At 58.9% G+C, this 24,372-nt stretch overlaps 2 long non-coding RNA genes across 2 annotated transcripts; both read left to right on the forward strand.

Annotated features, from left to right (window-relative positions):
- Nucleotides 1-2,474: 2,474 nt before the first annotated feature.
- On the forward strand, nucleotides 2,475-4,347 carry LOC142051473 (uncharacterized). The gene is made up of 2 exons (XR_012658510.1): nucleotides 2,475-3,711; nucleotides 3,912-4,347. It is a non-coding gene; the product is annotated as an uncharacterized LOC142051473 (long non-coding RNA).
- A 6,106-nt stretch (nucleotides 4,348-10,453) lies between these two features.
- LOC142051474 (uncharacterized) lies at nucleotides 10,454-11,705 on the forward strand. The gene is made up of 2 exons (XR_012658511.1): nucleotides 10,454-10,823; nucleotides 11,424-11,705. It is a non-coding gene; the product is annotated as an uncharacterized LOC142051474 (long non-coding RNA).
- Nucleotides 11,706-24,372: the final 12,667 nt, after the last annotated feature.

The raw sequence follows: 24,372 nt of genomic DNA on the forward strand, positions 1-24,372 counted from the left end.
GAGTTTTCTTAGGTGCCTCGATCGCGTCGCTTGTAGTATTTGTGAGCGGTGTCGGTCCGTGCACGTCGATGCCTGTGTCAGAGCTGCTCCGCCTGGGGGTGTAGCAATGGTAGAGCGGAGGAAAGAATAGCAATAAGAGTATATGGTTAATGTTAATATGCGTAGACTGTTTTGGCAACGCCCGTACAACCCTCGTCGGAGCGAGTGGCCGTTGGCAGCGGGCGAGGATGGTAATTTCCGGGGTGTTTTGTGGGTGCCGAGGGGATGACCGTAGCTGCCTGGGAGAGGCAGCTAGAGTGCTAGCTGAGCAGAGGGCACCTCTCAGCTGTTCAAGCTTGTACGTGCGTGGGGCTTAACATTTGATTGAAGGTATTTCCTTTAATGGCATGCAGTAGTTGGGCTCTAGATGGTATTCCTACGTGGAAGCAAGACCTGTGGAATGGTTAAGCTGTTGCTGTGCGTCCAGGTGACTTGTTCTATCATGCTGTTCTTGCAGAGGATGAAGATGGAGCTGTGCAGGGTGATGGAGCAGAGCTGAGTAGAGCACACTAAGGCAGCGGGTCCGTGTGCGGGATTAAAGGGAAGATGCGACCGAAGGCTATTTGAGGAGCATTTCAGGCGAGCTGGGTCGCAGTGAGGGGGCGCATGGGGCTGGTGACTTTGTTCTCTTTGCTCTCAGGAGCACAGCGCTATCCCTAGGGGCTGGCAAGGTTCTAATTGTGGGGCCGGCGCCCATCGGGTGCTTCTTTTTGCGTTACAGTTTAAAGCGTGGATCGCTCTGATGTTTGAGGAGTTTCTGGGCAGTTGTCGTCTGCGGCGTCGTTCCCAGATGCGTGAACAGCTCTGCTCTGTCGCTGTCTGTTTTCAGGGAGCGTGATTTCTTCCCTGCATCCTTACGTTCTTAGGTCTTGTAGCTGGGCTTCTTGTGCCTCCTCCCTCTCAGTTTTGAGAGGAACTTCTTGTCACGGGCCCTGACGCTCTTCTAATCATTTTGGATCTCGTTAGGGCCTCCTTGCATCCCTGTCAGGGTTCTGCAGGTCTTGTTGCTGGACGAGCTCTTCCGTCCAGTTGTCTCTGTGTTTGCCGAGAGCGTTCTCTCGTCTCGGAGGCGCGCAGTTTGTAGTGTTTCTCATAGCGTTGGTGTGTGCGTTTTGTGAGTTTGGCTCGGAGCCGCCTTGCTGGCCGTGTAGAGTCGGGTAGGTGGCACAGCGATGAGAGCTTAGGGTTCATCTCTTGCTGTGCTAAGGCTGTTGGGGGAAAGGTGGTACCGTCATCTCGGATGGAGTGGCCCTCCTCAGCAGGCAAGGACCGTAATCACCGTGACGTTTTGTGGGCTCGGAGGCCGTGACCGCGGCTATCTGGGAGAGGCAGCTAGAGTTCAGCTGAGCAGATTACCTCTGCAGGGTGTTCAAGCTTGTACGTGCGTAGGGCTTCATGTTTGATGTCATATGTTTGTTTTTAATGGCAGGTTATAGTCGGTGTTCAGGAACAGTTAAGGTACTGCTGTGCAACCAGGCGACTTGTTTCGTATTGGTTTTGGAGATGCCGAGGGACGAGTCGTGCAGGGCGACGGAGGGGAACTGAGGGGACCGATGTAAGCGGGTGAGTCGGTGCGTGGTGTATATAGAGGGAAGATGTGACCGATGCCTCTGTGACTCCATTGCTCCTTGCGTTTGTCTTTTGTTTTGGTTTTGAAGTAGCGTAGCAATGAGCAAAGGAGGCAAGTCGAGCAAGGCGAGTGGTGATTGGTGGGCTGAAGTAGCAGCTCTTTTCTGAGGTGTTGTGTTGCTGGTGAAGTTATAAGCAACGCGTGTCGTTTGGGTGTTACGGACGGCGGGCGAGGTGCCGTGTTCAGCTGCAAGTGACGTAGGCCGGGTGGGAGGCTGTCGAGGGAAAGGGGTGCGAGACGGGGATCGGTGCGGGCAGGCTGTGGCATCGGGCAGCATCTCAGGAGGTGCCTTTTCGCTTGGCTTTTTGCAGGTGCCGCTGGCAGGCTCGGAGTGCTGCTGCCGCACGCCTATGAGAGGTCTGAGAAGGTGGGGCAGCGGCCAGCATCTAAGACCAGAGAATGCCGTGGTCCGTCGTCGAGCTCTTCAGTTTTGTAGGTAACACGTGGGCCGTCTTTGGAACGGCGTATGAGCATTAGAAGTGAGCTGGGTAGTAATGAGGAAGTCACGGGGCGGTGATTTCTCACGAGCGTAACGGTAGTTTACTGTGTGTTGATACGTTTGGTGCCACAAGCGATGACGGAAGCGGGGTGTGATGCTGGAATCTGTGCAGAGCAGGTGAGCCGATGGGCATGTTCGTTTTGATGAGGGGGGTGCTCTGGAAGAGATCTGTGTTGACCTGTGTGATACTTATTGCTGGCTCTGGGTTTTTTCCTTTTTTACATGATGAAGAGGCACCTGGCCACTGCAAGAATATCCTGGTTAGCTGGTGTGTTTCTTGTTGTGAAAGGATGCAAAATCTGACCCATCTGAAAGCCCCACAGTGTGACTTTTGTTAGGAAGAGATTTTGAAAAATTGAGATATTTCTTATTCAGTGAGGTTGCATTCTATGAACTTGCCATCAGAGTGCATCTTAGAGACAGTGTCTTTGTCAGCAGAACTCATCAGCACAAGACTTGCAAAGTATTGCTTTTTTTTAAAGATAAAAAAATCCATGGTCCTTGCGGAGATCCAAGCACAGCACATACTCCAAAGGTTGATGGCATTGGTAGTGCTTGGGTTCTCAGTTGTAACAGTCGAGATACCATAAAATGCGGTTCGCCTGCATGCTTCGGTACAGCCGAACGCATTAGCAGGTCTGCCGGTCCTTCTTGGTAGCCCCGTGTATTGCAACACTGGGGATTTGATTTGTGTGGTTTTTTGTTGTGGTATTATTTTTTCCCCCCCCCCAAAAAAGTAAAACTGTATCGGGGATCTCTTCACTCACCGATTCTTCTGTCATAAATGAAAGTTTAAAAAAAAGCTAACATCGTCTGATTTACGACGTGACTTGCGCTCTTTCAGCTGTAACTGCCAAGCAGATGTAGGGTACGATTTGTTAGGTGTACTTAAGCAGGTAGGTATTTGTTGTAAATATTTAATGAGGGGCGACTGAATGTTGTGGGGGGGTGTTTCCTGCCGGTATTTTGAGGGAGCGCTCTTAAGTACTTTATTTCAGTCTCGCTTTCGACGCGCGTTTCCCTGGCAGTTCAGCAGCATCTCTTGGGCGGGGCAGCCGGGCGGACGTCCCTCCCGACTCCGTAACACGCCAAAACCCCCCAGTCACGTTGCTGCTGTGTATTTTGGAGATAGATAATCTTATGGCGGGCGTGAACGGCTGTGCGAGTTGAATGAACGCAGAAGGAAAATGGAAAGCTTTTAGAGCCTAGACGCTCATATTGGATGTGCGTAAACACGCGCCCGCCTTCTCAGCACAAAGTGAATTACTGAGATTTATTCTTAATTTTTTACGTTACTCTTTCAAGTTTGACACGCTTCACTTCAGGCTTCGTGGAGCCAGGCAGCAAGACGTGCGGCGGCAGGGCGAGGGCTGTAGCTGCTGCGGTGGGTCTGTAAGCGGAGGTTCCGGTTCCGGTACAACTTTGCCCCGCAGCCTCACGGGGTTATCTCCCCGCAGCGGTGCCGTAAGGAAGGGATGAGACGTTTTCCAGCACCAGCCAGAGTGTTCAGTGTTACGCGAAGGATCTGTTCAAAATGGTATCGGTTAGTCTTAATACCGTTTTCAAGCGTTCCAATCACTCTAGCTTTTAAAGGATGTGTTGTGTTTTGACGTGACCCGTTTGCCTGGAATCTTGCTGCGGCTCAATTTCCTTCCTACCCCTTATGCTGACTGAGCTCCTCCATTTTCTTCTGTGCTATTTTCTTAACGTGCTGAAATATAGTTTGGGATTTCTGTTTTTCAGATGTCGTCTAAGTGTCTCGTGATGCTCAAGAGATGCCTGCCGGTCGTTAAGCGTGGTGAAGGTAAGGGGCCATCCCTCGGCCTGGAGGCTCCTGGCTCTGTCTCCAGCGGGTGCCCCGCAGGTGCGGCCGCGAGGGCTGCCCGGTGGGGAGAGTCGGGGCCCCCAGGGACCGGGGCTGTTTGTCACCCCGGGGAGCCCGTCCCAGTGCGGGAACATGTCCGAGCGGAGCCCGAGAGAGACGTGACACCGTCCTCTGGCACGCTCCTGCTCTGCCGTGGGGCAGGCGCCAGCCTGCGGACAGGGGCTGGGGGGGCTGCAGCTGTTTGGGGGGGCTGCCCCACCTTTTAGATTTTAGCAGAGCTCCCCCTTTTCTGGGGGGTGTGGGAGGGGTGTGCGTGTACCTTTGTAAATGGCACTATTAAAGTAATGAGCTGCAGGTTGGAGCAGGTTCCCTTGTTTAGTGCCCTTCTTGGGGGTGAATAAAATTGGGGGAGTCCTGGGGGGGGTGTGACGATGTCATGTGGGGTGCCCCGGTGTCACTGGGGGAGCTGATAATGCGTCAGAGGAACAGGTGAGTGGGGGCGTCATGTAGGGGTTCCCCCCCAAAAAGGGGGGTTACAGCCCCAAAATGCCTGAAAATTCAGGGGGGCTATTACAAAAACCTCTTATATATATTGACATGTGTAATATTAATTTATAGATGCATAAAGGGATTTTGAGATAAGAACTTATCTCTCCTATATTACATAACGGATTTCGGGATACAAAAATTCTGCATCGAGATGCAGGGTTTTAAAACACAAAAGTAACTCGACCGTCTATATATCTAGATCAAAAAATAAAGGAGTTTAAAGTGAAAAGGATAGATGAAGGAATTCAAAGCAGAAGAAAGTCTGACTAGAGCGAGCATCTACGCTTAGTGTGTGTTACATAGTCTAAGTAGATGTGTAATCTAAATAGAAGTTATATAGAGTGAAATAAGCCGAGGTATAACTGTAAGTAGATGTCTAAATAGAGAAGTCGAAAAAGATTGAAGTGTCAAAGGGTAAGTAAGCAGATAGCTAGCCTAAATAGCTGTTTTATGTACGTGTTAATATGGAAGTCTAAACAGGTATGTGTAAAGAGATATTCTGTGTAAGTGTAAATAGCCTAAATAGGTGTAAGTGTAAATATAATAGCTAAGTCTAAACAGATGTTGTATGTAAATGTAAAACAGATAGTATATATAAAATATAGATGTACTCCGTAAGGATGTGTAAGTAGACACATAGTGCAAATGTCTATGCTATGTAAGGTTTTAAAATGCAAAGAAACCACGTTGATAGAGATGTTTATAGAGAAGATTTAAAAATTAGACACACAGCCCACCCCCCAGTCAACTGAAGGCACAAAAGCGCTTTCAAATGCTGCCCCTTCCCCGTTCTCCTTCTCCCATCCCGATTTGGGGCCGATTCCCCCAAATGGGGACTTTCCCCTCTGGGGCTGCGTAGGCAGCCTGGGAGCTGCTGCCAGGGCAGACACACACTCCAAAGCCCCTGAGTCTGGGTCTGCAGTGGGGGGTGAAAAACCCCAAACAGGTTTGGGGGAAAGACAACAATTCGGGGCTCTTGGGAAAGCCCACTCCTGCTGGGTTTGTGCAGTTGGAAAGGAGGGGGGTAAAAAAAGCGGGGGTGGGGGGGCGGAACCCTGCTAACCATTCTCATGCACAAAAGCAAAAAATCGCCAATTTCAATGTTGTGGAAAGGGTGAAAAAAACCCGGAAGTGAACCGTTTGGAAAAGCAATCCCAACTTTTACCTTATGGAAAAGCAAAAAAAAAAAAAAACCCCAAACGGACAAAACCAAAGTAACCCGAACAACAACAAAAAAAGCCAAAACATCCAACCGGAAATCACCAAAACTAAATAAACCCACCGAAAACCCTAAACTGGGGAAAATTTGGGGTGAAACACCGGCAGTTTGAGGGGCATTGCTGGGGCTTCTCTGGAATGGATTCGCCGGAGCGGGTCAGTTATCTGGAGCGGATCATCTGCTGCAGGTTAGCCCAGGTGAGTTGCCCGTTGTGGATTATCCTGGGGGGGACCCCCTGGTGTCAGTCATCCCCATGCATGTTCCCCGTGGCGTGTCTGCCCAGACATGCCCCTGTCCAGCGGTGTCCGCCTCCTCCCCCGCCCTCCCTCTGCGTGTGTCTGTGCCCTCCCAAACGCTTTCCCCTGACATGGCCCCCCCGCATGACTTTTTTTTCCCCGGTGACGTCCTCCCTCTCCCTGGCCTCCTGTTCTGTGCTCGCTGAAGCCTTGTGCTTACGCAGGATGAGCAGAGCAGGGTCCTGGCAGTGCAGAGGCGAGGCGAGGCGCTGCCAAGCCAACGAAGCCCAAGGCTCAGCAGCGCACAAGTCCTTTGCAGGTCAGCCACTGGCACCTGGTCTGCCTGGCTGCCCCGTGCCCTGACGCACAGCTGCCCCCCTCACCCCAGGCAGCCTGCCTTCGGAAGGGCAGCTGTGTTCCCCTGATTGATTTTCTTCTTTAACCCTCTAGGACCTGTTGACTTGCTGCTCTCCCTGTCACAGCCCTGATGCCGCAGGCCTACAGCAACTGATGGGGCTCACTCCGGGGGGGTGGGGGGTGGGAAAGGGGACCTTTCTCCCCAGGTCGTTTGTGCTGCTTCTCCTCCCTAGGGCGTGGGGTGGGGGTGAGTGGGGCAGGAGGGAGGACGGTAACGGCCACCTGATTTTTAAAGCAGTCGAGACGGAAGGACTAAAATGCTCGAGGCACTTTGGTGGTGGGCGGTGCGGAGGCAACGACTGACACTGCTGGGGCTGCGGGAGTGGGGAAGGTGCAGAGAAACATGAGCTCTGCGCACGCAGTAACAGTTCCGTTATCCCGGCGAACGTGACCCAGAGCCGGCGCGGGTCTTGCCCCAGAGAAGAGTCACGGACGTCGTGCCGCTGCCGCCGTGCTGTGCTACGGCAGCCGGGAATCGCGCATGCGGAGTGGCGATGGTGGACCCTGCTGACACCGTGCGGCCAAAGTGCGGTACTGCACCCGGAACAGACGCATGCGCAGTGGCGACGATGTGTCACTGCTCGCTGCTGCCACCGAGCGACCGAACCGCGGAACAGCACGGGGGGCCAGCTGCGCTACCCTGCTCGCGGCAGTCACCGAGCGCTCAAAACCGGGTACTGCAGACGGGCAGCCGCCCGTTCCGGAGGGTGAAGTTTTTTCGCTGGTCGCTGCTGCCACCGTGCAAGCAGATGCCGGTACTGCAGCCAGGCAGTTCCGTATGCACAGTGGCGCTTTACTTTCTGCCCCTGCTTCCACCGACCGCCCAAGCCCTCGTAGTGCAGGTGGGCAGCCGCGCATGCGCAATGGCGTCTCTTCCTGCTGGCTGCTGCCACCGTGCGATCAGACCGCGGTACTGCAGCTGGGCAGCCGCGCATGCGCAGTGGTGCCTTTTTGCTCTCTGCTGCCACCGTGCGATCAAACCCGGGTACTGCAGGTGGGCAGCCGCGCAGGCGCTGTGGCGCCTTTTCTGCTGGTCGCTGCTGCCACCGTGCGATCAAACCCGGGTACTGCAGGTGGGCAGCCGCGCATGCGCAGTGGCGCCTCTTTCTGCTCTCTCCTGCCACCGTGCGATCAGACCGCGGTACTGCAGGTGGGCAGCCGCGCATGCGCAGTGGCGCCTTTTTGCTCTCTGCTGCCACCGTGCGATCAAACCCGGGTACTGCATGTGGGGGGCCGCGCATGCGCAGTGGTCCTTTTTGCTCTCTGGTGCCACCGTGCGACGAAACTGCGGTACTGCAGGTGGGTGGCTGCGCATGCGCAGTGGCGCCTTTTTGCTCTCTGCTGCCACCGTGCGACCAGACCGCGGTACTGCAGGTGGGCGGCCGCGCATGCGCAGTGGCGTCTCTTCATGCTCTCTGCTGCCACCGTGCGATCAAACAGCAGTACTGCAGGTGGACAGGCGCGCATGCGCAGTGGCGTCTCTTTCTGCTCTCTGCTACCACCATGCGATCAGACCGCGGTAATGCAGATGGGCAGCCGCGCATGCGCAGTGGGCCTTTTTGCTCTCTGCTGCCACCGAGCGACCAAACCGCGGTACTGCAGGTGGGCAGCCGCGCATGCGCAGTGGCGCCTTTTCTGCTCTCTGCTGCCACCGAGCGACCAAACCGCGGTACTGCAGGTGGGCAGCCGCGCATGCGCAGTGGCGCCTTTTCTGCTCTCTGCTGCCACCGTGCGATCAGACCGCGGTACTGCAGGTGGGCAGCCGCGCATGCGCAGTGGCGCCTTTCTGCTCTCTGCTGCCACCGTGCGATCAGACCGCGGTACTGCAGGTGGGCAGCCGCGCATGCGCAGTGGGCAGTGGCCACCCTTTGTATTCTGCTCGCTGCTTCCACCAAGCGACCAAACCCCGGGACTGCAGGCGGGAGCTGCGCTACCCTGGTAGAGATTTCCACCCGCCCCTTACCCGATCGCGGCAGTCACCGGTCGATCAAAACCGGGTACTGCAGACGGGAAGCTGCCCGTTCCCCAGGCTGAAGTTTTCCTCTGGTCGCTGCTGCCACCGTGCAAGCAGATGCCGGTACTGCAGCCAGGCAGTTCCGTATGCGCGGTGGCGCTTTATTTTCTGCCCCCTACTTCCACGGAGCGCCCAAACCCTCGTACCGCAGGTGGGCAGCCGCGCATGCGCAGTGGCGACCTTTTAGCTCTCTGCTGCCACCGTGCGACCAAACTGCGGTACTGCAGCCAGCAGCCGTGCACGGGCTGTAGCGACATTTTGCCGCGCTCACTTCTCCACGCCACTTAGTGACCCCCCGCACGCTACGTGGTGACGTCACCGTGGGGGCCGGAACCGTGTAGGCACAGCCCCTAGCGACAGGTGTTGACCCCTTGCGATAGCCCGTTGAGGGCGGTCCTGATACCCCTCGCCACGCTCTTAGCAACGGGCCCTGCCCCCGGCGATGGGCAGGCGGGCCGTCTGATGTCCGACCCACCTGGCCCCACCCACCCACTTTGGTGCTGTGCGGTGCACTTTGCTCTCTGCTGCCACCCTGCGAGCCTTCATCCCTCGGGGGGGCTCGGCCCGCCCCTTTTGCGGGGCGCTGTGGGAAGGGCGGGGGCGGGGCCCGGGGGTCGAAGAGGCCCAGCCGGGGCTCGGGCAGCTCTTGCTGCCCCTGGGCTTCTCTGCCGTCGGTGCTCCCGTGTTCCCTCGGGCGGTCGCAGCTTTGGGGCTGTCTCAGCCCCCCGGGCAGGCGTGCTCTGGCGTTTAGAGAAGCGGAGGCGTTGCCTGAGGTAAGGATTCCAGAGCTTGGCACTCTTTGGCAGCATCTGTACTAGAAAGGTCCCTTGTGGCCTGCTTTGCTTTTTTTCTCCCGGGATGTTGTTTCGGGCGCTGAGGGGGCGGTGAGACGGTTTAGTGGTATGGTGTTCTGTTTGGGGTTTGTTTTTTGCTTTGCTGGTTTTCTTCCCCCTTGTGAGATCATTTCATTCATTTATCATTTCATATTATCATTTACCCCGCGCCATTTCCGTCCCCTTTGGGCAGCAGCGGATCTGCCGCCGCTTCAGGCGGCCGCTTTCTCGAGGGCGAGGAGCGGGGACGACAACGGGCCGCTGCAGCCTCTGGTCAGGGTAAGAGGCTGTTCCCTGGGGAGCCGGCGCAGGGGGAGCGGAGGTACGCACGGGCACTTGTCGGTGCCCCTGACCGGTAAAGGGAAGGTTAAATTGTTAGAGTGCAAATAAATACATTTTATTTAGGGAGGAGTCGTGACTAAATTTAATCGCACCTATTACTGAGCAAACCAGGCAGTCATTATTCCTAATCTGTAATTAAAAAAAAAATAAAGGCAGTCCTTTTTTATGCCATAAATAGAGTTGCGAGTCATTAATAGCTCAATCTAAATACAGCCGTTATTACATCAACTGCAGGCATTAATGACTCCTGATCAGAAACAAAATAAGGACAGTTTTAGAATCTACAATGAAAATTGAACTGGAAAGCTAAATTGGGAGTGGGTAATACTGAAATTGTAACAGGGCTGTTAGAAAGTTCAGAGGCAGCGACAGCTCCTGCTTCCAACCCAAGCAGTAAACGAAGCTTTAGATTCTTAAATGAACAGAAATAAAGGTGAGCTGTTAAACAGTGGCTGGGTTCAAGCGTAGGCATTAAGAAAATTTGCAGGTGCGGGTGATTCCCGACGAGAACTAACAATTCCAGAAGATTTAGATTTAAAATGACAAAGCTAATGGAGTGCCACAACCGCCCGGATGTAACTGCAGCCGCTTTGGGGGAATGCCCCAGCCCTCCCCAACCACCGCTATTAATTACTGCCAAGGAGAGCGAAAGTGAAAGTAGAAGCAGTGCAGGTGAAGTGTGAGCAGTACGCTTTTTCCTAAGTCATCTCTTCGTGTCAGGAGAGGAAAGAAAATGGAAAGAAGATGTTTGCAGGGGGTCTCTGCTGGGTTGCCTGCGCGTCTCTTCTGTGCGTCCTTGAGGAGACATTTAGCTCCTGTTGGGCGCTCGCAGGTGGAGACAGGGCGAGCTGGAGGCAGGATCGGTGCTGGCCCTGAAAAAGGGATGGGCAACGAGCTGAGAGAAGAGGGGGCAAGGGCTGAAAAAGGGTCTCCGGTTCTGCAGGGAAGGCAGCGGGATGTGACTCGGCAACCGCTCTGAGGAGTGCAGGGTCATTCGCTGCGATGAAGTCAGGGTCTGCGGCTGGCCCGGAGAGGCAGCAGAAATCCCAAACTCTTTGCAGGGGTACCGGCCAGATTAGGGCAACACCTGAACAGTAAAACCATTTAGGGGAAGCAGAGCTGGGCTGCACCGCGTGGCCAACCTCCCTCTTCTCCGTGAGTCCCAAAGGGGCAGCTCCAAGAATGTGCTGAGAATTCATCCCTTGCGCTACAAATGAGACGTAAGTAGCACCCACCCGTGAATTTTATTTTCTCTCTCGCTCTGCGGCTCCTGCCTGCTTGTCTCTCCTCAGCGCTCACCTGCACCCGTGCTCGGATGGGGCAGCTGAGGGAAGGTGCTGCCATCTCCCCAGCCCCGGCGGACCGCCCCTCAGCTGTGTCCTCTGTCAGGGAGCGTCGTCATCTCTCCTGCCTCCCAGAGCGTGTCCTGTAGTGGCAGACGCGCGGGCTTTTCCCTGCACGCGCATACGGGAAGGGAAGCACAGTGAGAGCTGGGCTTGTCAAAGAGTAACGGGGGTGGTGGGAAGCGTAGCTAGAACCGGAGAGCTACAGCGCAAAAGCAAAGCAGACGGGACACAAAAGTAAAATGGTGCACAGGAATGCTGAGGCGAGAACTCCCGCAGCACACAGGAAATCAGTGTCGGAATCTATTTTCTTCTGACTGCCAAATTAAAAATAATGGCACGCTTTGCAACGCTAAGCTCGCTCTGATCGTCTGAACTGTTTCTTTCCAACTCCCCACCGCCCCCAGCACACCGTTCAGCCTCCTCAGCCTGAAATGCCTTGTTTTTCTTCTTTTTTTTTTTTTTTTTTTATGACAGGGCAACTTCTGTTCCCGAGGTGGTGCCTACAGTACAGCTATCTCTTCGAAGGCAGTTTGGTTTAGGTCAGAGAATGTTTAGCCTGGACTGAATCAGCCTCTGTTTCTATTTCTGGAAATCATCGGTCCTGTGCATAAAGCCTGGAAAAAAGGAAATATGAACCAAAGGACGTGGGGCCTGCAGGGGTAGGAAAATATTTGAGAAGAGGTTCAGTGGGGAAATGATTGTTTGTCTGTGGGGCGTCCAGGCAAGCAACCCAGCTGCTAGAAAGCGGCGCTGTCCCCAGGATGGCCTCGGCGGTCCCGTCGGAGTCGGGGGAACAAGGACAAGGCAGGGTGAAGCATCTGACCTGCCGTGTGGAACGTGACTGTACAAAGCACGTGTGATGCACTGCAAGTTCATTTGTTTAAACTGTGAGTTAAAGAAGGTGTGCAGTTGCTTTGTAAACAGCCGACGCTCTAAAGCTACACCCGTCTAACTGCTAGCTGTATTAAATCTATCGTATTGCTGTTTCTGCATTAAAAAAAGTAACAAACCAACACACCTATGTAAGCACGTCTAAGTACAATGGAAAACCACTGTTTAACGCGTGGCATGTGTGGGTTGTTTTTTTGGGGTGGGAGGGTGGGGTGTATGACAAAAACCTGCGAGAGACACACGCACACACGCACATGTAATGTTTAGCGCTCACCTAAACCCAAAAAAGAAAATCCACTCTTTATTTTGCAGCATTAGCATTAGCTTCCAGCGCACAGCCTGAGCGCACACCTCTGCTCTCACCATCTGCTCCCTCTTCAACCGTGTGTGGCTGTCATCATCAGCTTGCACAGGCTTTCCTCGTGCAAGTTTCCGCGACAGCTTACGAGAAGGCAGGGAAACAAACCCAGCAAGACGCGTAGTGCCTTCCTCTATGGGCTCCGTCCAGCCTTTGTTAAAATGAGCAGAAAAGAAATCTGCTGCTGCCTTTACCCTGACTCGCTCTTACAGAGAGCATCTGACTTGACCCGCAGCAAAGCGATGCCCCAGGCAGCAGCACGTATTGGCGCGCGCCGCGGTTTCACCCACCTGTTTTACTGCGCCGGTCCTTTCCCACGGCTGATGCCGCAGATGTGGTGCGCCCCACCCCCAAACCTCTTTACGAGGGTTCCCTGGGCTCTGCAAGTCGCCTGCTGGACGTGTTGCTGATTCAGGCACGGGCAAAGTCAGCTTCTTCGCTGGCCTCGGGCCAGGGCAGCCACGTACTCGAGGGAAACTGAGAATATCTCCAGCGAGATCTCACCGGGAGGCTGGGACCTCGTCAGTAGGGGAGAAAGCCAAGCGACTGACACTGAAAGGGAGCTCTTTGCTAGGCTGTAGATCGTAAAGTTAAAAAAGAAAACAAACCTGCCTTTTTAAAAATGCCCTCTTTTGAGTCTGCCACGTTTGATACAGATTTTTAAAATTGCAGGGTATATCTCCTACAGGCCTCATGCAAAGGGAAGTGAGTACTTCTGGCTCTCAGGACAAGGGGGTCCCTCAGGAGCCCAGGCGCTCACGCCAGCCGGCATCTGGCACAGCACAGGGCAGGAGCTTTGGCAGTAGTACGTGAGCTGAGAATGAGAGTCAGGCAGCACTGCGCGCTTCTCCTGTGAGCCGCCGAGGCTCGCGCGCTGTACCTTCCACAAATAAAAGGCCAGAAGAGTCAGCATTTCTGCTAGTTCCAGCCTCATCCGTACCCTCGTTAGTGTAACTGTAAGCGAGCGTCCCGTAGCGACTGGGAGCGTGGCAGCTGGGCTTCCTGCGCTGCCTTAGGTTGTGCCCTTGGAGAGACCCTTCTCCGAGCCCCGGGCTGGGTGGGCTGCGGTGCCGTTCAACGCTGAATAGGCACGAAGGCCTATAAACAAAATGTATTTATATTGCACCCATACCCGGCAGCCAACCGCCGCTTTATTTACGTATTCTGCACCTCCTGCCGACGCTTTTAAACTTAGCCGATATTGCCGCAGTTTTCTCTGACGGGGCAGGGGACTGCCACGCAGCAGGGGGAGTTTCTGGGTGCCTCCCACGGACACAGACGTCCTCAGCTGGGTAGGGACAGGGTGAGAGCTGGAACAACTCTGCTGACATGTAAGGGCCGTCCCAGGGCAAGGCTCCTCGGTCTGGGGGCTGAAAGGCGAGCCGCGCTGGGTGGTTGGTGTGGGAGTTGTGGAGCAAGTAGGGGAAAAAAAAAACAACAAAAAAAACCATCCAAATGTTTCACAGCAGGTAGAAAGCTTGGCAGAAAGCAAACTGAATGCTGTAAAGACAAAAGCCGAAAGCCGGCTATGGACTGTACGAAAAGAGTCAGTGCCACGGAATGAGGTTATTTCTTCAACTGACCATAGGAGGCTTTTTGTGAGATAACACAACACCTCTTCTTTCTGCTACAGCGCGGCACCGCAGCAGTAATGGGCCAGAGCGTGCGAGCGCCTTTGGCAGGATCGGTAACAGCCGGGGCACGGCTGACCGGCCAGCCCACCTTCCGCACAAGGAAAACACCATTCCCCTGGAACGCCACGCAGACCCAGGACGGGTAAGGTGGAGGCCGAGCCCAGGCGCCCCCATTGCCAAGGACCACCTTGGCCTTGCAGCGTCTCACGCTTCGGGGTGTTCTGCTGGCCGTGGCTAAGCTCAGGCCCTCTGCTTGTGGCTGCCCCCGGTCCCCCGGCGCCGGTCGGGCCCCAGCCCCCAGCGTGGTACGGCGCAGGGCAGTGACCCAGCAGGGCGGCCCCACGGGCCCCAGCCCCCCACCCCCCGCCGTGCCTGCGGCCAGGGCCCCGCGGCCGCCGGCCCCTTCCTCCTCTGCCCGCTCCCGTCGCGGACGGCTCGGTATGTGTCACGAGGGGCAGCCCCGTTGAGCAGCTCTCGGAGGGCGCGCGGCTCTGCCCGGCCGTGACCGGGGGCCCGCAGGGGTTTCCCGCTCGCTCGCTCGCCCCGAAAGGAGCTGGCCCCGAGCCGGCGCGTCCCCCCCCGCCCGGCCCACGGCGCCCTCGCGAGCTGAGCGCGGCCCGGCCAGCAGGGGGCGCTGGCGCTCAACGGCTGGGCGCGGGGGGCGGTCCGGCGCGGGGGAGGGGCCGGTGGGGGCCGGTCCTTCCGGCCGCCCTCTAAGGGCCGCCCCGCGGGGGCTCCGGCTTCCGGTGGCGCAGCGCGGCGGAGCGGAGGTGGGAGCGGTGCGTGGGGCGGCTGCGCCGCGAGGTGTCTCTTTGCGGTGCCGGGGCCCCTCTGCGGCCCGGCGTGGGAAGCCCGTGGCCGGCGGAGACTGCTCGGAGCTGGGCGGGGAGCGCCGCGGCAGTCCGACCGCAGGCAGCCATCCCCCTGCGGTGGCCGCCAGCTCCTCAGGACTCCTGGAGGCCTGGCAGCGCCCGACCCTCGCCTGCGGCAGCCGCCTGGGAGAGCAGCGCGGCCGTGGCCAGGGGCCGGAGAGCGCTGGTGAGTGAGTTCGGGCAGCGGTGGAGGCTCCGTGCCGGGCCCGGGCCCGGGTGGGGGGGGGGGCGGCTCCGTGCCGGGGCCCGACCCCGGGCCGGGGTGGGGGTGGGGCGGGCTCCGTGCCGGGCCCGACCCCGGGCCGGGGTGGGGGTGGGGCGGCTCCGTGCCGGGCCCGACCCCGGGCCGGGGTGGGGGTGGGGCGGCTCCGTGCCGGGCCCGACCCCGGGCCCGGGGTGGGGGTGGGGGCGGCTCCGTGCCGGGCCCGGGCCCGGGCCCGGGGTGGGGGTGGGGGCGGCTCCGTGCCGGGCCCGGGCCCGGGCCCGGGGTGGGGGGTGGGGCGGCTCCGTGCCGGGCCCGGGCCCGGGCCCGGGGTGGGGGTGGGGGCGGCTCCGTGCCGGGCCCGGGCCCGGGCCCGGGGTGGGGGGTGGGGGCGGCTCCGTGCCGGGCCCGGGCCCGGGCCCGGGGTGGGGGTGGGGGCGGCTCCGTGCCGGGCCCGGGCCCGGGCCCGGGGGTGGGGGTGGGGGCGGCTCCGTGCCGGGCCCGGGCCCGGGCCCGGGGTGGGGGTGGGGGCGGCTCCGTGCCGGGCCCGGGCCCGGGCCCGGGGTGGGGGTGGGGGCGGCTCCGTGCCGGGCCCGGGCCCGGGCCCGGGGTGGGGGTGGGGGCGGCTCCGTGCCGGGCCCGGGCCCGGGCCCGGGGTGGGGGTGGGGGCGGCTCCGTGCCGGGCCCGGGCCCGGGCCCGGGGTGGGGGTGGGGGCGGCTCCGTGCCGGGCCCGGGCCCGGGCCCGGGGTGGGGGTGGGGGCGGCTCCGTGCCGGGCCCGGGCCCGGGCCCGGGGTGGGGGTGGGGGCGGCTCCGTGCCGGGCCCGGGCCCGGGCCCGGGGTGGGGGTGGGGGCGGCTCCGTGCCGGGCCCGGGCCCGGGCCCGGGGTGGGGGTGGGGGCGGCTCCGTGCCGGGCCCGGGCCCGGGCCCGGGGTGGGGGTGGGGGCGGCTCCGTGCCGGGCCCGGGCCCGGGCCCGGGGTGGGGGTGGGGGCGGCTCCGTGCCGGGCCCGGGCCCGGGCCCGGGGTGGGGGTGGGGGCGGCTCCGTGCCGGGCCCGGGCCCGGGCCCGGGGTGGGGGTGGGGGCGGCTCCGTGCCGGGCCCGGGCCCGGGCCCGGGGTGGGGGTGGGGGCGGCTCCGTGCCGGGCCCGGGCCCGGGCCCGGGGTGGGGGTGGGGGCGGCTCCGTGCCGGGCCCGGGCCCGGGCCCGGGGTGGGGGTGGGGGCGGCTCCGTGCCGGGCCCGGGCCCGGGCCCGGGGTGGGGGTGGGGGCGGCTCCGTGCCGGGCCCGGGCCCGGGCCCGGGGTGGGGGGTGGGGGCGGCTCCGTGCCGGGCCCGGGCCCGGGCCCGGGGTGGGGGGTGGGGGCGGCTCCGTGCCGGGCCCGGGCCCGGGCCCGGGGTGGGGGTGGGGGCGGCTCCGTGCCGGGCCCGGGCCCGGGCCCGGGGTGGGGGTGGGGGCGGCTCCGTGCCGGGCCCGGGCCCGGGCCCGGGGTGGGGGTGGGGGCGGCTCCGTGCCGGGCCCGGGCCCGGGCCCGGGGTGGGGGTGGGGGGCGGCTCCGTGCCGGGCCCGGGCCCGGGCCCGGGGTGGGGGTGGGGGCGGCTCCGTGCCGGGCCCGGGCCCGGGCCCCGGGGTGGGGGTGGGGGCGGCTCCGTGCCGGGCCCGGGCCCGGGCCCGGGGTGGGGGTGGGGGCGGCTCCGTGCCGGGCCCGGGCCCGGGCCCGGGGTGGGGGGGGGGGGCGGCTCCGTGCCGGGCCCGACCCCGGGCCCGGGGGGGGGGGGGGGGGGCGGCTCCGTGCCGGGGCCCGACCCCGGGCCGGGGGGGGGGGGGGGGGCGGCTCCGTGCCGGGCCCGACCCCGGCACGGGGTGGGGGGGGGGGGCGGCTCCGTGCCGGGCCCGACCCCGGCACGGGGTGGGGGGGGGGGGCGGCTCCGTGCCGGGCCCGACCCCGGCACGGGGTGGGGGGGGGGGGGGCGGCTCCGTGCCGGGCCCGACCCCGGCACGGGGTGGGGGGGGGGGGCTCCGTGCCGGGCCCGGGCCCGGGCCCGGGCCGGGCCGGGGTGGGGGCGGCTCCGTGCCGGGCCCGGGCCCGGGCCGGGCCGGGGTGGGGGCGGCTCCGTGCCGGGCCCGGGCCCGGGCCGGGCCGGGGTGGGGGGCGGCTCCGTGCCGGGCCCGGGCCCCGCAGAGAAGCCCTGGTCGGGCATCGTTCGCTTTTGCACAATGTAGGGCTTTCCCCGTGTATTTTCTGTGTACTGTGTTTTGGGCCACCTGAAACCCTTTGGCCGGGTAGGTTTGGTGCGGGGAGATGGCAGGTCCGGAGCCAGAAAGATCTCGGGTGGGGGGGCGGGGGAGGTATTTTTGCCTTAAAACTCTGAGCCCACCTCGTGTGTCATGTCGTGTTATCACGTCGTGAGTCTGGTGACTGTGGCAAATGGCTCAGTTGGGCGTTTTCTGATAAATAACTTCTGAACGTGTGCGTGTGTAGGCACGGGGAGATTTGTGCAGGGTGACAGAGCCCCTTGTGCTTCTGTGCTAATGTCTACCTGTTCTAGACCTCCAGTGTTGGAAAGCCTTTGTTTAGTGCCTAGTTGTGCCTGCGTAACAAATGTTTTAGCTGCTGATGTGTTTGTTATACCTCTGCTGTGAACTTTTTCCTGGGTGGCTTGATTGTTTCTGGTTGTCCGTGTAAATCTAGGCAGATATTTTCTGCCCGGTGGTGAAGCCTATCGCTTTGGATAACAAAGGGCAGGAGAGCAATAAAGAAAAAGGTGATTCGTCTGCTGCAGCTCCTTGGAAACGATTCGTTCCTTATTTTCTGCCGTTGGGGAGGTGTTGTGCTTTCCAGATAATGCAGCCTCTCCTGTGCCTGTCCACGCCGTGCATTTTTGTCCTGCCCTTGCTTGAAAAGGCTCTCCTTGCCTTCTTCTCTGTGCTGCAGTTGGCTTAATCTCTCGCTGCTGCTGCTGCTGGAAGAGGATAAAGGGAGTGTTGTTGATCGGGTTGTTAAAAGCTTTTTCGCGGGCTGTAACGCGCGGGAAGGGGTGGGCGGGGGGGGGGCGACTCAGTACGGGGGAGGGGGGAGGATCAGGCTGCGGGGAAAATGGGAAACCAACATCACCCTTCCCTCCTACGGCGCAGCCCGGCTGCACGGCTCCCCGGGGATGCCCCTGCCCGCGGGTGTACCGTGTGTGCGCCCCCCGCGTGGGGCGGGGGGGGGACGACACACCCCCACACAGTCGGCGGCACTGGGGCAACCCCTGCCCCAGGGCTCCGCGCTCGTACCCGGCTCTCCCCGCTCCGGCACGGCACGGGCTGGACGCACCGAGGAGACCCCGGGGCGGCTTCTCGCGGCTGGGCGAGAACAGGGCCTGGCCCCGAGCAGCCGAGCGGGCACCGCCGGTAGCTCGGAGGAGCGGGGCCGGCTCGGCTCGAGGCGTCAGAGCGAAAAGGGACGAGAACCATCCCGGAGCGTTGGGGGGGCGGCGGATGGTCCGGTGGCCGGGTTCGGCTCCGTGCCGGGCCGTGGGGCAGCCGGAGCCGCGCCGGGGGGCAGGTGAGGAGCCGCGTGGCCGGGCGCGCTGTGGGTCGGCGGGTTTCGGCTGTGGGGCCTCCCGGTCCGCGGAGTCCCGGGGGGGGGTTGCGGGCAGCAGTGGCCCCGGGCCGAGCGCTTTCGTGGGTCGGTGGTTGTGTTTTGGGGCCGAGCCCGTGCCCGGCCGTGGGGAAGTAGGGGCAGCCCCACCCGGCTCTCGGCTGCTCCTCGTCGGGGGTCGGGCGGCGGCGGCGACCCCGGCGGGGGGCTCCTGTGGTGCCGGGCGGGTCCCCCCTTGCCCGCGAGGCAGGCAAGGACCCTGGCTGCTGCCGCCGCGGTTTGCTGGAGGCGGGCTGGGCCTGGCCCCCTGTGGGGTTGGGGTGCGGGCCCCGGCGCTGCCGGGGAAACGCGGCCTGCGAGAGCAGGAAGAAAGCGCTGCCGGGCCGGCGCTGGGCTGCCCCGCCGGGGTGCGGGGCCGGGCCCGCGCAGTTCAGTTCCCAAGGCCTCCCCGACAGTGCCCGCGTGGGCCGTGGGGGTGCAGGGCTGTGGGGTGGCTGCGCTCTCCGCGCCCCTGAGCGTTGCCCGTGGGGAAAGCGGAGGGGGCCGGGACGCAGCCAGGCTCAGCTGGTTTGGTCCCTGAACGGGGAGAGCACAGCTCTTCTGTTCCTGGGCCTTGAGAGCAGGCTCCTGTGGCTGACGCCGGGGCCCTGAAACAGATCGAGTCGTGCGTTTTGAGGGCCTGAGCGAGGGGACTAAGTCGTGTGGTTTTGGGCTGAGGAGCAGAGGTCAAGTGCTGCATTTTTGGGACTTGAGAACAGGCTCAGCAGCTGGGCTTTTTGGCTCAGAACCGGTCCCAAAGTGAGCTGGTTTGGGGGCCAAAAGCAGCAGCCGGTTTGGCTGCTTGTGCAGGCTGGGGGGTGGGGGCATTGGGGGCTGCAGGGGAAAGCAGGGGTTGGGCAGGGTACGAGGACCCTCCCCGGAGGTGGGGGTCCGGTCACATCGGACCCCGAAGTTCGGGAGGCCGGCATGCACCAGAGCGAACTCGCCACCTGAGGCGGGTCTCTGGAGGAAGGGTGCTTTTTGGATCCAGCGCAGCGCACCCTCTTTGGGTCCAGCTCTTCTTTCTGCGCTGCTTAGAATAGTTATTAACCAATTAATTAATCATACAAACTAAGTCACAACAGCTCTGTCGGCTCCATCGTGGTTCGGAGCTCTGAATCGGTTTCACTTGGTGTCTAACACGTTTTTTCCCCGAGGAGAGGCTAAGTTTCAAAGTTAATTAGTTTTCTCATAAGTGTGTCAGTCGATAAAATTGAGTTACGATTGTTAAAACCACAAAGGTGACAGTAGTCTCACGGATCTGGTCTATTTCTGAAAATGTATTCATCCCATGCAAATGTCATCGGGATACAGATCATCTGCACTTCATGCTCTGACAAGACAAGATGCTGAGACAGGGATGAGCTCCAAAAGGACTGCTGAAAAGAAAAAAAACGCATTCCACAGTCATGGGGTTTTTTTGGTTGCGTTTGGGGGGGCGGGGTGGCTTTAACAAAAGAGTGCAGTGTTGGCCGGCAGCAGCCTGCAGAGCACTTTTGCTGCCTGATCTCTCCTTTTCTTCTCTTCCACTCCTCTTTCAGGGCTGTAATTGTCATTTGGATAGTTTTAGAAGAGCAGTTAAGTTGCTCGCCTGTGTCAATGTGCTGGTAATACCAGGAAGGTGAATGCTTGAACCGGTTGGGCGGGTAGGAATGAATAACTTGGCTGCAGGTAGAACTTCTGAGGGAAGACCAGCAAAACCAGGAAGCAAATAGCAAGTTCCCAAAAAATGTGCGGGTGTCAAACACATAAAAGTTTCATTGCCGAATGTTTTTGGGAATATGTTCCCAATGGCTATTTTTAGTAAACATAAATTTTCAGGAGATTCAGGGTTGTGCGTGGCAAAACATGTCCCTCTGTTTTTGTGTCCTGCCGCACAAACGGCCGGCGGCAGGGCTCTTGTTCCCCGCTCTCGCTATTGCCACAGCAGGGCTGCGATATTTAGACCTAAGAGATGGGTTTAGGAATGGAAGGAGAGAGAACGCCTGTGTTCTGTAAGGGCTATGAAAGCTGACCCTTTGTCTCCGTCTGCCGCTTTTGCTGTGCGGGTGATGAAGCTGTTTTACTTTTCTCTGTTGTTCCAGGTCTAAATAGCTGCGAAGCTGTCGCCGCTGTGGGTGCGCAATTTGTGTTGCTGTGTTTCTGTGGAGTTCTAGCTACGGCTCGCTTCTAGTGTGGCCAAGCGTCAAGGTAGGGCTTTCAGTTTAAAGCTTCAGAAGCGCTGCGCGCCGAGATGGGTGTAGGTGAAACTGCTGTTGCGCCTGCAGCTGTGCTCGCAGGGATGCTGGGTGGCTCTGCATCAAACCGGCGAGGTGCGCGTGGACCTCCGTCGGGCTGCGCCCTGGGTGCGCGAGCGTGCGGTGTTTTTGCTGTTCCGGCTTGTAGGTGCGAGGGCTTAACGTTTGATTTAATGCATTTCCTTTAACGGCAGGCTGTAGTTGGGCTCTAGACGGTATTCCTACGTGGGCACAAGAGCTGTGGAATGGTTAAGCTGTTGCTGTGCCTCCAGGTGACTTGTTCAGTAACGCTGTTTTTCCAGGTGCAGATGGATGAGTCGTGCAGGGCAACGGAGGAGGGCCCAGGGGAGCGCTGTAAGAAGGTGAGTCTGTGTAGTACTGGAGGGAAGATGTGACTGATGGCTATAGGGCTCCATTATGGGTTTTACTCTTTTTTTTTTTTTTTTTGTGATCCGAGGGTGCTAAGCGATGAGCCGAGCGTGATGTGGGCCCTGGAGGTGAGTCAGGCAAGGTGACCGGTGCTTGGTGGGCTGGAGTAGGTGTTCTTTTTCAGGTTATTCAGGGTTTTTTCTCCTTCTCTTCACTTTCCCATCCCAATTTGGGGCCGATTCCCTCAAACGGGGACTTCCCCCTGTGGGGCTGCTTATGCAGCCTGGGAGCTGCTGCCTGGGCACAAAAATACCTCAAACCCCTTACTCTGGGTCTGCAATGGGGGGTGAAAAAACAGAAAGAATTCTGGTGGAAAGAAAACAACTTGGGGCTTCTGGGAAAGCCAACTCCAGCTGGATTTGTGCAGCTGGAAAGGAAAAAAAGGGTGGTGGTGGGGAAGGAACAACCACCTAAAAGCACCCACCAACCATTCTCATGCACAAAACCGAAAGTGAAAATGACCGTTTTTTGTAGGGTAAAAGCACAAAAAGTCCCCACAGAACTCAGTAGTTTGGAAAAGCAACCCCAATTATTAGATTATGTAAAGAAGGCGGGGAAAAAAAGAAAACCAAAACAAAACCCTATCACAACCCTGATGCCACATGCCTACCAGCAGTTCCTGGGGCTTATTCTGCGGGGGTGGGGAACCCAACCTTGTTCCCCAGGTTTGCTGTGCTGCTTCTCCTCCCTCGGGCATGGGGGGGGGCAGTGGCATGGACAGTAGCAAGCACCAGATGTTTTTAAGCGGTCGAGAGGAAAGGACAAATGCTCGAGACGCTTTGCTGTTTGGTGCAGAGGCAATGAATGGTGCTGCTGGGGCTGCGAGGGGGAAAGGTGCAGAGGAATAGAAGCTCTGTGGATGCAGCCAAGTTATGGTTTCTGGATGGTATTAATCGAGAAGAGTAATTCAGATAATGCTGCTGCCCAGCGACCAGAATTGGGTACTGAGCCCGGGAGCCGCGCACGCGCGGTGGCGTCCCTGTGATCCCCATTGCTCTCTCCGCAGGTAACAGCCCTGCGATGCTGCGGTGCCTGCGAGGTGATGCCGCCGTGCTCGTTGCTGCTTCCTGGTAAGGAAAGGCCTCCTCCGCTCCTGCTGCAGCGTGGTGGTGTGTCGGACACGATTCCCTGTGTCGGGTGAGGCCTAGGGCTGCCGGCGAGGTGAGCGAGCGCCTTTGGTGGGTGCAGGGGTGTCTCCTTGTGTGCCTGCACTACTGGGGCTGGTGGGATGGGAAGCTTCAAACGACCCGCCGAGGCAGGCTTCTGGTATGCTAAAGGCGAGCGGGTGAGGGCAGCCCTAGGAGTTACCCGGGAGCTGATAGAAGGGAAGAGGGAAAGGAGGAGGAGGATGATGACCTTTTCCCCCTGCCCAGGGTGCAGAAGATGGCCGACTCTCCAGCTCACCAGAGCTCCCCCTCAGCCTCCCCTGGCCCCCCTTGCCCAGTGCGCCTGCTCCCAGCTCCAGCACGAGCGAGCTAGGCTACGTGCCGAGGAAGCCTCATCTCGTAAGAGCTGTAAGACACCCATGTGTTCTCTTCAGGTGGAGGACGGCCTAGAGTCTGGAGCTGCAGAAGAGGCAGGGAGGAGAGAAGGGGAAAGAAGCATGTGAACGGCTAAATTGTGCCAGCAGCGCTGAGAGCGAGAGTCGCGGTGAGTCCTGGGCCAGTGGGGCCCCGCTGCCTCTCTTGTGCGTCCTGGGCCCTCCCTGTCTCTCCCCCGGCCCCCTCTCTTTCCTTACCTGCTGCAAAATATTATTTTTTCTTTTGGGCCCCCCCTGCACCTTCTTTCTCCATCTCGCTCTGAGTGGCTCCCTGCCTCCCCGTCTTTTTCAGTCCTCCCTCTCTCTGTCCTGTAGCCTGTGGCTCCTTTTTCTATCTCCGCCTCTCTCTGCCTGGCTCTGGCTCCGTTTTTTTATTCCTCCTGCTCTGTCCTGTAGCCTGTCGGTATTTTGTCTTTCTCTGGCCCTCTTGGTCTGACTCCCTGCGTTACCGAAAAACGCGGTAAAATCGGAAACGACTCCTCAACGCCAATTTAGTATTAAAGAGCAGGCGTTGTTTATTCACGGCGCCGGATGCACGGGGGATCGCTCCTCCTGGCGTGCGTACCTCACGCACCTTTCCCGTACAATTTGTAGATCAAAATTTTAGGTATTCATACATATTCATTTTTGTCCTGTCTACTGATCGGTACAAACTTGCTCGTTCCGTATGTAAATCGCTGCGCAGGCTCGGTTGTCCTCTTCCGTTGTTCTCTTCTGAGTAGGTGGTATTACTTGGGTCGGTGGTGGTCTGTGAGTCGGTGGTCGCGATCTCCCCCTGCCGGAATTACCTTTTTGCCTTCTTCGCTAGTTTTCTCAGTCCGCTCCACGAAACCGTGTTTTGTCATCCTTTTCTGACAGAAGCACATTGTCTGTTCTGTTCGCATTAACGATCGCCTAGGGACTAAAATGCAGATCGACGGATGCGCTGATTCGTATGCTCCATGTTCCCGTAATGGAACACTGTCTCTGGTTGGTTGATTTCATCGCTTTGGTTACATTTCCCCCGTATGGAAGTTCTGAAATAATAATTTTCTCACTACTTCCATCCTAGATCAATAATATTCCACTATGTCAGTTCGGTGTTTGGTTCATCTTCTCAAAGTTTTCACTTGATGGTGGTCTCCAGGGTGTATGCAGGTCCCATTTTCTACCCAAAATTTTATTAATTTGTTGAACTACCTCTGCAAAAAAATGTGGTGCTCTATCAGAGGACATTCCCGTTGGCACTCTAAATCTTGGTATTATTTCTTTCAGCAACGTTTTAACTACTACTCTAGCTTTGTTGGTGCAGCACGAGAAAGCTTCTGGCCATCTAGAAAATTTGTCAATCAGCACTAACAAATACTGCTCTATCTATTTTGTCTGGGTAACTCAGAGAACTTAATTTGCTAATAATTTCCGGGAGAATTTTTTGTTTTGTTACTCCTAAAGGTGGTTTCCTTTGGTTCAGGGGATTATTTCTAGGACAGATTGGACACTTAGCTACTATGGGTTTAACTATTCTTGTCATGCCTACACACGCTACAGATGTTTTTAAACTCAAAACCGTAGCATCTACACCCCAATGTGTTTGCTCATGCTTTTCTTTTCAAGTTCTGTCATAACTTGTGGGGTTGTTATTATTATTACTTGTTTTTCT

This window comes from Phalacrocorax aristotelis, unplaced genomic scaffold (assembly GCF_949628215.1).
Source record: "Phalacrocorax aristotelis unplaced genomic scaffold, bGulAri2.1 scaffold_51, whole genome shotgun sequence".
Classification (NCBI taxonomy): domain Eukaryota; kingdom Metazoa; phylum Chordata; class Aves; order Suliformes; family Phalacrocoracidae; genus Phalacrocorax; species Phalacrocorax aristotelis.